The following is a 13491-nucleotide window of genomic DNA, read 5'->3' as shown; positions in this document are numbered from 1 at the left end:
TCTGTAGAATCATAAGCATGTGTAGTGCTTCCCAGGCAACTATAAAATGCCAAGCCCACTTCCGCTGAGAAACTCTGAAATTTAACAGCAAACCAAAACCACACAGAATAAACACATGAGGAGCATAAAAGGAGGTGAACGAGGGGGTTATTGTCTTTGGGAAGACAATTTTCTTAACGTATTTTTTTTCCTATATGATTAATAATAACATTTCGTGTCTGCCCAATTACTCCTAAGTACCAGCTGCGTAGTATGAGCTGTAGTACTGTGTTAACGTGCTATATATGGAGAGTTGACATACTCCAGGAAGATACAAGAGATTGAACTACATTATAACCGTAATGGTGGTCTCTCTGGGGCACACAGTGAAACAGCACCAGGAAGCTTCTTTTAATCATTGTTTCTGGGCTTTTTGGTTTTGTGGATAAATAAAGACTCCAGTGCACTAATCTAGCAATTCAGATGCTTTCTTGAGCTCCACATTAACACATGACCAAAAATTATATTTAATTAAGAAAAAAGATGCAGTATGTTTTTGCAGTCAAAGGGAAGTGTGTGTGCTGGAGGAAATCTGTTAGATCAATAACTTTTTGCTTGGCACATGTATAGTTCTAAGAACTTGTTCTTTAAATATCTGCTGATGAAAACATATTCCTAAGGGCAATAATTAGCTGTTATTCTACAGCTTCCTAAACATATAGTTGTATTCCTATAGCCAGATTATTACAGCTTGATAACTTCCCTGAAATTATATGTGAAATTTTCTATTTCAGGCATTTTGGCATCAGTGTATAGCATTTTGAATGAAATTTTGGGGAACTATCTATTACATGTGAAGAACACCAGCCATAAAGAAATCTCATATAGACATCTCTGAACTGCATTTAGAAGAGGGGAAAGCTGGTAGAGGCCTGGTAAGAAAAATCTTCATTTAAATATACACATTTGTTTTTATTGTTGGGAGGGAAGATTATTAGAGGAGTGAGAAGGAGAAAAAAGGTGTAAGTAACTGCTAAGGATAATCAGTGTAATAGATCTTGAATGCTCAACAGTCACACAGTTCTATACTAACTTCATAACACTATGAAGGTCATCAGAATGCTGTGTAACACAATGTTCATAGTAATGAAACAAAGCCTCACAGACAGGCTATAAAATACATATGTGACACTCCTTCCTCCATAGGCCATTTAATATTTTCGAGTTAATTATCAACAATATAGGAATACTAAGCATTTATCTCACTTTTCAAGTTCTAGCTGGTGTTAATAAGAGGTTTTGAAAATAAGGGAATCATGACTGACTGTAAAATAAAATCTGATGCTTCCCATTCAAAATTCAAATGGACTAGAAAAGCTGCATTTACCTTTATGAATCTAGTTTTTAAAAACCAAAACAAACATCCATACTTCTGTTAGCACTTATTAGATGACCAATTTTTCATGAAACTGCATTCTAAAGGAAAACTCAGATGAGGGTAACATCAAAATACGTAGCCTGTACATCTCTATTTAAGATGCCCCTAGGCTGGAGAGTCTACTTCTGTACTTCTAAAGATTATGCGGTAGTGTCCAAGTTTTCATAGTATAAGCAATATGCGAAAGTATTCAAAGACAATCATAAACACAGCACAACATTTGTATTTTAAATTAAAAAAGAAATGAAACGTGCACTCTACAGTCTGAAGTTCCTAGAACTAGATGTGAAAAAATTGAAAATAGATCGTATTTTCAAGTCTGCTCATACCTAAATATTTGTGAAACAGTATTTTCATGTAAGTACTTTTTATGCTTACTATATAAATTTTATAGCATGAGTTTTACAATTACCTCTTTACCAAGAGATTATCCCTTGTTTAACTGACTTTTTTACCCAAACATTATTCAAACAGAAGTACCTTTGCTGCAGTATTAAAATGGCATACCCACCAAAGCAAGTTTTATATTCACCATCTACTCAAAGACATAGTAGATTGTTCTTTTGCCTGTATGAGCATTTGACTGGTCTTTAAACACAATTACCAGAAAAAATAAAACCAGTAAGATCATTGATTATAGAGAGGTTGTCTTTTAAGCCAGTGGTTATTTAAGAGAAGTGGGTAGAGCTTCATATTTTGGATAATTTTTGCTAATAAAGAAGAGTAGGAAAAGAAGGAAAGTAAGGGCTTTTATATGTAGCCCCTATCTTTTGGCAGCAAGTAAGAAGGAAACAATGCAAAATATTAGGGAAAATGCAGTCTAATGGCAGAGAAAAGATAAACATTGCCCAGGAAAATGCAGGCGAAGCAAGCATTTTGGCCAGTTGAGAGTGTTCACCAGTGTAGTCTGGAGTAAACACAAGACTGACTTAAGTCTGGAAATGAGGGCAAACAGCAATGGAATCATGGAAGATATTAAAGTAATGAGTAACTTCAGGAAAAAATCTAGTGAATGAAAGTATAAAAAACACTTTATCACACGTGTATATATTTTCCTGTCTGGAAAATTCATATTTTGAATGCTGCCAAGTTATTCTAATTTATGGATCTATTTAGAAGCCAACTGTCTTGAAAATTGGAAATGTATTCTTACCTGCTTTGACTTGAATGACTAGTGCATTATCTCCATCCAAAAAAATGTATGATGGCATTGGACATTTTGATGCACTCTTATTGACAAAGACTGTGTGTATATTTTTTCCTCTGAAACCAGGGGAAAATTTCACTCAAAGTTTCAAGTCCTTTTTGGTTGATACTAACCTCGAATCTCTCTTGCTCCATTTTTCTTACAGCTACATTCCCAGTGATTGCTCAGGCCTGTGTATGGGTTTCTGTGTCTTCTCTGCATCTGTTTCTATGGCATTTTACATCTTTTTTCTCATACATGCTTATCCTTGAATATCCAACCAAACATGTGCCACCCACATGTGTATTTGTTTTGGATGGTGACATGTACCCATGTTCTTGGAGAGGCTGTTCATTTTCCAGAAAGTTTAAATACTTCTTATAGGAATTTTAAAGAGCACTTTCTATGAAACTAGCTGTAGTATGTTTTATCTAAGAGCAGTATTATGGATAACAGGCCACGTTAATGAATTGAACCCTGCGTGGAAAACATACCAGCAAAAGAACAGGTATACATACTGCAGTCTCTTCAGGAGAGTCACTATATCATCTTTGCTATGAGTACTTGCACTGGGTTGCAGTCTTTACTGGGAATACAATGGACAAAGTTAGCAGGTCTACAAAATGTTCAATAGTAACTCAAAACTATAAATTAACATAAACTAACAATGCTGTGCACACTAGTGTTCTTTCATAGTCAAGATTTGTAAATAATTTCCACTTACCTATAAACTTTAAGAAAACTGATCATGCTTAACCTGTTATTTCTCCAAACTAGGTATAAGATTTTCTGTGCTGTTCTTGTCTTCAAAGATGAATTATATTTAGGAAATCGTGTAGGGAAGGGGGAAGTCGTGTAGATATTTTGAAACAGTGGGAGGACAAATACAGAAATTTCAACATAAAAAACTAAGACTTAAATACATTATAGTACAAAAAAGGACATTTTCATAAAAAGATCATTTTGACTTGATTTTTAAGTTATGGCTATTTGAGAATTCCATGATCACCATTCTTAAAAGGTATGGTTCTTTCAGTATAGCTTTTTCTTTTTTTTCCCTATTGTAACAAAGTTGCACTAACTAGGTAGAGACATTTATTTGTATTTAATTGTCTTGTAAAAGTCTTGGCAGCTTCTCCAGGTCAACAGTTCAATTCTCTTGATCACTTACTTATTGTCCCCATCAAAAGTTTAAAATAAACAAAAAAAGGCTTTGTGCTTCAGAATGCATGGCATTGCAAGTCTGTGAGAAATGAAATCTGTGACAAATTAATACTGCTTTCTGGCTCACTAATGGAGCACCCACACATCTTCTGAAGTGCTGACAGAGTAGATGGACTGATGTTTGTCCCTATGGCCACACTGAGAAGCAAACTGCCAACACGTATCCAGTTACAAAATGGAATAATCTTTTTTTTTTTTTTTGACAAAAAGTTGTAAGAGGAATACTCAGCATTCATAAAATACCCAATGATGTTTTATTTATCCTTACTTCTTTTCCATTCTTATCTTGAAATCAATAAATTACACTTTAGAAGTTATTTTCATTACAAATTGATGTCAACAGACATAATTTAAAGGAGTGTAGAAGTCACTTATGTTTATTTCATTTTATTGCACAATGTGTGTTTTCAGTTCCTGTTCTCACTGTAACATCCTTTCATAAGGGCCACAGGATGTCTAAAAGAAAAAGGGACAACTGCTGCAGGTTAGAAGGCTGTTTTAGCCACTGTATAGGACTTTCTAAAATACCTTCACATGAACAAATAGCTAACTTGACAGCCAAATTTCAATCAACTTCCTCTTGTTGGGTTTTTGGATAAAAAATTAGGCGATTAATTGCTTCAATAAAGAGTTAATTGGAAATGTGAATGTGATTTATCTCTAGGTGGGGGAGCACGGTTCCCTCTTACCTTCCTTTTGGCTAATCACTCAAGGACACTGCTTTAGGTGTGTCTATAAAATGCAATGTAAATGAAACCACCACAAAACATTCACGGACATTGGAAATCATTTGTCTGAAAGTTGTGTATTACAGTGTTTGAACAGACCTTGGCACAGGCTAAAAGCATGCCAGCTAGCACTTTCCCAAACAATTCCTGGGCGCAGTTTGGGAGTTAGTGTGAGTCAGGAACCATTCCCAATGGCCAGCAGATCCATGTGACTATCCTGTTTTGAAGAATAAAAGGGTTTAATAATGTAGGTATAAAACATTGTGTGGCTACCAGCCTCAATGCCAGAGAACAGTCCCAGGCATGTTTAATCTGTTAGTTCATATGTAGCCATTGAATCTTTTGGCTGAGATATTTAACACTTCAGTATCTGAAAAATGGAAGAGTTGCGCTTTCTTTCAAAGAAGCTGTTTTTAAAAGCTGAAGCCCAAGAAGCTTTTTTTACATACATGATTTAGATAATCATATCTCTGTCTTAAATCTTCTTTTTACTGGCATTTTCATTAAAACCAGAGTGGCAGGGCATTTTAAGCATGATATGATGTGCTCAGATTTATTTAATCCATAAAGTATGGCTTTCAGCTTGCGCTGAATACAACAGTCTTCACGGCCAATTTTTAACTTCTGTCCTGTGCCAGAAGATGAATGTCCACATTGACTTGCTGGCCCATGAAGCTGTATTGATTTACCTTTACACCTTAAAAAGTGAAAAAAAACAATAAAAAGTTGCCCAAGTGTTTTCATATTTATCTCTCAAAGTAATCCATAGTGAGCCTCACAGCTCTTACATGAAATTGCACAGGATTTCTGGTGTAACTGACATGTAATTCTGCATCTCTGTTATAAAACGTGACAGTAAGTTGTTTTCCTGGTGCCTAGCCAAAACAAGATATTTGAAAGGATAGAGTTATATAAGGCTGAAATTTAAAAAAAAAAAAGAGAAAAGAAATGAAGAAAAAGAATTTGTGGGAAGTTAAGGAAGTTATAGCAGGAATGGTACCTGCTTCCTTTTTGAAGTTCACCAATGGTGAATGCACAGAAAAGAGCCTAAAAAGCATCTTTAGCCAGATTTCAGATTTCTTTCAATGACAATGTGTAACCGATCATTTATCTTTGCTACAAAACCAACTGTTATTAGGTCTGTTGTTATGACCCTAATGTAACACTACTGGTACAGTCTGCTTGTCCAGTAGAGTAATCTATCACTGACCTCTTTTTCTGTTACATAATGTATTTTATTATTATATATGTTTTATAGTCTAAATGACATGTTTTACATTATCTTTTAACTTTATTCAGAATCCCTAGTGCTTTGCATAACAAGAACTGACTGTAACATTCAAATTAAAGTACTATAGCTTTGTCTTCCATCATTTTTCCTCCATAGAGAACTGATTTTTACAAATATACATTTTAAAAGATGTATCTGCCATAGAATTAATATTGTGTCTTCATACAAACAGAAGCACATTTTTAACGTGGTAGAGATAGTGCAAGTTTGTCACTTGGAAAAAATGAAAAATTATTATTTAATTCATATTAAATTATTGTTGTTAGATTATGGTAAATAATTAAAAGAAGGAAAAAAATATTACCAAAAAAAATAATAATCAGTAGTCACCATGAAGTTGGAAGCCTAGAGCAAGTAACTATACAAATATTTTACTCCTCAATCTGCAGGCTTCCTTGGCTTTTTATTTTACCTGTACTGTTGAAGGCCTTAACTGGTATTTAGGTTGCTTACTTCTCACAATGAATATTCCCCAGTGAATTAATTACGTCATGCTATTATTTGCTCCTGTGAATGAAAGTCAATGCAAAGAACATAACTTTATATTACTTGTTATACAGCATTCATCATTACATTGTTCCTACTCGCTGTTGTAGTCCCATTCTTAACACTAGATTGTAAATAATTTGAATACTTAAATTTAGGATGATAGTTAATGATCGCATTACTATATTACATTCAGATAATAAGCTCCCAAAATTTTATAGGAAAGTTCTTCTCAGTTATTGAAAAATGTAAAAAATATACAATAATAATGTTATTTTTTATTTTACTGACACATCACATTTATTTTAAAAATCTGCCCAGAAATACACACTCCCTATAAATTACTAAAAGGTAAAATATAATAATGTTTGTGCATCCCATTAGACAATTTAAAATGACAGGTGCCTGTATGTTGTACCATCCCATTAAGAGACAAAAATGGAAAAGCACTATACATTTTCCCTTCTTTCTGCAGAAAAAAACCCAAATGACAACTAGCGACCTCTAAGAAAACATTAGTGCCAGGTGTATTTTCACTGTAATATTACATGCTGTCCATAATTTATGAAGCTGAATAACAACATGTAGCTGTCAGGGAAGTTAACATCAGAACGAAGAGGGCAAAGAGGTCTCTTCACTATTTTCAACAGTGTACAAACACATGCTTGTTTTTCCACCGAGAAAGCTTATCTCAGTATGCAGTTGTAAACAAACAACAGCAAGAGAGGTACTGACAACTTACCATATATTTTGTGAAAATTGCTTGAATAATAAATTCTAAAAACAGTACTGTCTGCATGAAGATCTTTAATTCCTGCCTTTTAAAGTTGCATTAAAATACTCTTTGAAGAAGAAGAAACGAGTCTTAGAATAACCAAGTGTGCAAATAGCTTAGACTTATGGGAGCCCAGTCATTTGTTTAGGGCAAAAGATGCATTCTCTCTTGACATCAAAGGGAGTAGGATTAGGTTCTAAAGCTTTACCCTGAAACTTGCAGTTCGTTTTCACGACTACAGAGGTGTGGATTTATCAGGGGAATTCAGAGAGCTTTGCCCTCTTCGGCACTGCCACCAGCTTTGTTCAGTGCCGTCTGCCCTGTGGAGTGTACCACAGTCATGGCTGTATGACGGCATAGCTCCTCCCATACAGATGAGGAGTACCTCCACCCCATGACTAAGGCGCCTCGAACAGAAATAAGGTTTAAAGTATCTTCATGTGTTTTCAGGTAATATTCTGAAACATCTGGTTTATCCCTTTTTCTGGCCATTTCAGGCATAATGATGTGAACCCCATGCATCATACTGAAATATTTTTTAGGAACGTAGTGAGCCTCTTTCTGCAATAAATTGCTGTGAGTGGACCTTTGAAGACAACAGGAATACAAGGAACTACTTGTCTGAATGCAATTGAATAATATGATCTTTCATTTTTAAAAGTGGATTACAGTAATATCTAATGGAATTAAAAATATTTCCCTTACGGAAAAAAAATAATCCTGATCTGCTCATGTGTGTTACAACACACATCCTAATTAATTAAATTAGTTATTTTCTTGTGCAGGTAATAACATCACAGTACTCGGGCAAAATAGCCATTTCTACAAATATTTTTAGTTGAATGGGATTTTAAAAGCATAAAATGGTCCAGTGACATTCTCACTGGAAAATTCTGACTGAAACAGTAGTCAAACAGGTGGTGTGTCTTACCATGATGTTTGTATTGGCTAAACCATACCTGTCATTTGAAAAAGAAAATTTCAGTATTTACATTCTATTTAGACACTAAGTCACCAATTAAGAAAAAAACATTTGTTACAGAATTAAATTGCTAATATCACAGAAAGACTCCATCAACTTGCATTGGTAACAGTCACTTAGAAGATGACTGAGGTAGTACTCCAGGGTGAACTTTGTTATTTTAGAATCACGTTTTCCTGTGAATTCATAGGCATATATGTCCACATACATATGGGTATGTGAACTCCAAATAAGTAGTCCATTAAACTTCAGTTTATTACCAAGAAAAGATAAATATTTTCCCCCTTGAGTTACAGAGTTGCACTGTAACTACAGCAGTTATTTCCCTTTATTTCAAATGGATAACTTGAAGTTGTAAATGTATTAACAATTATAGGATTGGGACCTTTTATATTAACTTGGAACAAAGGTATGTAATACACTTTTTTCAGAGCCCGGTTTACTCTCTTTCCATTTAACTTACATGAGCATGTATCCATTAGATACAGTATTTGCAGTACTGAATTACCGTATTCTCCAGTGCCATCTTCATTTCTGTACTTTCAAACAAAAAAACACAGGTGTAAAATGAACGTCGATTCATCCAACATTATGAGTTTAAGAGCTGTTTAAGCTTGAGAGAGGCATTTTAAATCTGTATTAAAGACAGAGCGTGATTCAGGAAATCCTAAGACCTGTAAAGATTCAAATGCATTGGTGTAAGATATTATCCCTTTGTGCAAGTAATATCCATCCAGAGCTGAAGGGGTGTGTTTGTATGTCACAGGGCATTTACAGCGAGGTCCAAACTGTATGGCTGAATCCTGAAGTCGACAGACAAGCAAGGCTTCCTCTAGAAATCAAGGGATTTTTGTCCAAGTACTGAGGAGCAGAACGACATAAGTGAGTACAAAAAGACTGTATCGGATAGAAATGCTTCTTCACTGTTATCCTTGTGCTATGATTATTCACAGTTTTACCTGTACAGAAGAACACCAGACAAGCTTTCAGACTAGGACATTCTCTTTATCCAAACACTCCTTCACAACCCACAGTTAAAGTATTTCCAGTAAATCTGGTGGCGGTGGGGTGCATCAGCCTCCAGCAAAGAACCCTTCACCTGAACACCGGCATTTTCCCCCGTGCTTGTCCAAACCCGCTGTTTTTACAAAGCCACTCCGGTTCGGTGTCTGCACCTGGAAGTCCCTCGCCCCGGCAGCGCTTTCCGCGTCGGGTGTTTCCGTTCCTGCGACACGGCCCCGTTACAGCCCCGAGACAGGCGTGAGCGGTGACGGGGGCTCCAGCCAGTGCTTCCCCCCGCCCCGGCGGGGGAGTTCTGCCGCCTTTCTGGCTTCGTTTTAGGGCGCCTTGTTAGATCTGCCTCCTGCCCGGCGGCACTTTGCGATCCTCCCCACCATCCTTAGGGAAGACAAAAATAAAACCCAAAACGCGTGGGTTTTTGGTTTGTTTTGGGTTTGTTTGGTTGTTTGTTTTTTTTCAATGGCCACTTCTTCACAAATCTCTGGCTGCCTTCCTCCCAGCGCAGGCCTGAGCGTCAACTCCGGTCTCGTTCCGCAAACCAGAAACCGGGGGGAAGAAGAAGGGAAAAAAAAAAAAAAAAAAAAAAAAAAAAAGGAAAGAGAAACTGAGAAACTGCGGCGGCTGCCGAAGGGGTGGGGAAGGGGAGAGCCGGCCAGGCAGCGGAGCTGAGCTGTGCCCGCCGGCAGGCGAGGCCAGGCCAGGCGAGGCGAGGCGGAGGGAGCCGCTCCAGCTGCGGCGGCGCAGGGCGGGGAGCGGCGCAGTGGCGGCGGCGGCGGAAGCGGCGCTGGTTGAGCGAGGGAGCGAGCGGGCGAGGAGGAGGCAGCGGCAGAGGGAAGGGGGAGGCTGTTGGTGTTTGGCGCCGGTGGAGGGAGTCATTCCTGCAGCTGCACTTCCGGTCGGCATTTTGTTCTGAGAGGGAGCGAGAGAGACACACACAGGATCCTTCCCCCTCCTCCTCTTCCCCTTACCCCCCCGCTCGGTACCGACTCACCGTGCCCAGGCTGCCCCCCTCCCCCGCCCTCCTGCACTCGCACACACCGAGGCAGCGGCGGCGGCCCCTTGGCAGCGCTGACCCCCCCGCTTCCCCCCGGCCACCCCCCTGCTCCCCCGCGGCTCGGAGTGTGCCTCGGAACCGGTTCGGCGCGGCCCGGCCCGGCCCGGGCCGTGTTGATGTTGTGAAGCAGGCTCAGGGGGAAGGGATTTGTCTCGGCCGCTCACCCCCCGGCTCTACATGTTCGCTGCACTGAGGAGGAGACGGAAGAGGAGCCAGCCCCCCTCCCGGCCCGGATTATTGTTGTTATATTATCTCCCCTCCTCCTCCTCCTCCTGCTCCGCGGCGGCGGCGGCGGCCCAGCGGCGGCGGCGGCGGCTCCTCTGAGGAGGGAGGGGGGCGGATTTCTCTCCCCCTCGCTCGGATTCTCGTTGGATTCAGACGCCGATTTGCTCAGGTAATCCCCCCTCCTTGTCTCCCCTTCCCTCCCTGCCCTCTCCAGCAGCGGGCCGGGCCTCCTAGCCCAGGCGGCCCAGCACTGCCGGGAGGAGAGGGGATTAGCTGTTATCCGGGGTAGAGGGGAGTAAGTGGCAACTGGAGGTGTTTATTTTGCGGCCCCCCTTCCTGCTCGCTCGGGTTTGGGGGAGGAGAGTGGTTCCTCCGGGGCTGCCGGGAGGCCCAGGCCCGCCGGAGAGCGCAGGCCCGCCGGCCAGCGCCTTTACTCCAGCTCGGGGATTAGAAAGGCGAAGCGGCTTCTCGGTGACAGGCCTCAACCCGGAGAGGAGCAGGAGGAGGAGGAAACAATACAATTAGCCGCAAATGTGCGCTGATCCTTTGCCATATTTACAACTTCACCAGGGGAAGGAAGGAAGGTCCCAGCACAGACAGCCCTCTGAAGTGGGGAAGGAGTAAGTGGAGGAATAAGGGAAGAGAGACAATGTAAATACCCACGAACAAAAATACCAGCTCTCTTCGCTATTACCTTCTCCTAACCGAGTTCTGAACATTCAAAAGTTGGAATTCGCATGGATTTATAATGTGCAGAGGATAAATCTCTAAGTAATATAGCGATTGATTAGTGTGTTAATCACTTAGTATATTTATAGCATAAAACTAGTGCTTGTGGGATGATTGACACAACACGGACACCTGCAGACCCAGGAAATACAGATAGGCAAGCATATTGTATCAGGTACTCCACACAATCTCTGTGTCTATGTCTTGTATACCTTACAGGAATATGTACTAAATTCAGAAGAAATACTATTTTATGCTTCTAACAAACAGAAAACGGGAGAGGGATCGTGTGTAAAGTGCTGTGTTTATGACATTTAAGGGACCACGGTGAAGATGAGATCTTGCCCAAAGTACTTGAGAATCAAACGTAAATTTAATTAAGTGAAAAGTCAGGAATGCTTAAAAAGTGTCATCCTTTCTTGTCAGGCCATATCACTTTGAGATCCTGAGGTTGTTATTGGCTGTTTGTGTCCGTGATGTTTGAATATGTAATTAGGTGTCATTTTAACAGGTCAGATGTGTTTTGTAAATGATTGTTGATTAAGTGTCAGGCCTTTATCAATAAATGGTAGGTAATTTATAGTAAAGTTACATGTAGTAGAGTAACTTGGAGTTACATGTAGTAGAGTTGAGAGTGTTACTAAAAATTGAGATGGATTTAAAACAGACACCCTGTGAACTAATAAAAATACTCCTACAGAAGTTACGTAATTGAGGGAAATTGTAAGATACAAAGTTTCATCTTTCATATAGAAGGGAAGTTTGTAAATGGCAAATAAATACAAATGTTACATAATTTGTTTATTTTTCAGCAGGTTTTTTAGTTGTTCAGGCAGATCTGTTGTAATAATAAGTGGTTAATATATCTAATAGAGTAACTTTCTGGTGTATTGTGATTAGAGTCTTAAAATAAAACTGTGCTATCATGCCTCTGAGTGCCCTGATACTTGTTTAAAAGGGTCAAGTTAATATAGCTGTCACGTAGAAGGCGTGTTTTTAATGCTGTAAATCCGTGTAGTAGTCAGTAGCGTGTCCGTGATTTGTATTGGTCAGGGAGCAGTTTGAATTTTAAAAAGCCTGAAGATCCTGCTGAGCCCCAATCCCGGCCTCCCTCCCTCCCACTAATCTCCCATTCCTGTCTTTGTGCTGCCTGGTCCTGTTAGACACTGTTTGCAACAGGGCCTCAGGCCTACGTGCGTGGAGAGGAACCATTTACACTTCGAAAAAAGCAGCTTTTTAATTTTAAACTTTGTGAATTGCAGTGGGAGCCACTAGTTGTCTCTAACTGTCCCTGTCTCAGTGTGTAGCAGCAGAATTCCTGTTTTGCTTTGGTCCGTAGCATGCGTAGAGGCCAAGCGTAACTCTGCTTTACAGGAAAGAAAGGACTGTGCAGAAGTAGTTGTAGTTCTTGGGTAGTTTTCATCATCAGGAAGCGACAGGAGCTCTAGCGTTTCTTTTGTCGTCTGTTTCAAACAGCTCTCGTTTTAACAAAAATGGTTTTGTTAAGCTAACAGTAGTGAACTTCTCTGACTTATTTTTTTATTTAAGGAGGTTTGCTTTAAATATGCGAGATATGAGCAGGAAATGAGCTACTGTAGTTATGTAGTTCCTGTCAAGTTTATCTTGCCAGGGTTGTGTTTACGGTACCTTTTCTTTTTTTCTTTTTTAATCAGAAAGCATGCACTTTTCTGGTATGAAAAACAGGCGTATTTATAGAGGGAAGTTTAAGATGCTGTCTAATTGTGATTTGTAATGAATTTTTTGGTTTTGTTATTCTGAGCCATATGTGATTAATCCTGAATTAGTTGCTTTATCACATTTCCTGTAGCTGTAAGTTTATCTCAGAAAAATATATTTAGCATCCTGAAATATTTAATGTGGAAATCCTTATAAGTTGACTTATTTTCATGTTATATTGTATTTTTTAGCACATTTAAAAGTGTGTGTGTGAAGCAGAACTATGTCACATTCATACTACCTTTTCCCTGATGTTGGGAGTTAATGCTGGTCCACTGTTTATCACAATAGCTAGCTGTTTAAGGAGGATGTAGTTGTTTTGTTCATGTTATAGAAATACGAAATGAATTGTTCTCAAGATATTATTTATAACAATTATTTTAATTGAAAGAGGAAAATACCTTCTTGTTATCTCTTATTTTGTGCTTTTGTCTACCTTGTACATTTCGAATTTGTTTCCTTTGTACAGGTTTTATTTTTTTCCTCTCAACTTCTTAAATGTTTTACCTGAAGTTATTCCAACAAAAAAATCTTTCCCTAAAGACTTTTGCTGTCTTTTAAAGCTGTTTTTTTACTTTTTTAAAAATAAAGACATAAGAACAGGCATACCAGTAAAATAATTTTTCTGCATTTGAAA

At 38.9% G+C, this 13491-nt stretch overlaps 1 protein-coding gene across 6 annotated transcripts in view; it reads left to right on the top strand.

Moving 5' to 3' along the window:
• Positions 1 to 797: 797 nt before the first annotated feature.
• Positions 798 to 13491, top strand: part of NIPBL (NIPBL cohesin loading factor) — a 162383-nt gene continuing 149689 nt past the window's right edge. For 4 of the 6 annotated variants that reach the window (XM_063321565.1, XM_063321567.1, XM_063321561.1 and 1 more), the window contains exon 1: positions 9510 to 10557. The gene's annotated coding sequence lies outside the window, so the exon portion shown is untranslated. Of the gene's footprint in view, positions 915 to 8790; positions 8972 to 9509; positions 10558 to 13491 lie in introns of those variants that run through there. The other 2 variants (XM_063321562.1, XM_063321563.1) reach the window with 2 other exon arrangements.

Source organism: Chroicocephalus ridibundus, chromosome Z (genome assembly GCF_963924245.1).
Source record: "Chroicocephalus ridibundus chromosome Z, bChrRid1.1, whole genome shotgun sequence".
Taxonomy (NCBI): Eukaryota; Metazoa; Chordata; class Aves; order Charadriiformes; family Laridae; genus Chroicocephalus; species Chroicocephalus ridibundus.
Note: the sequence above shows the minus strand (reverse complement) of the source record. Positions and strands in the feature narration are given on the sequence as shown.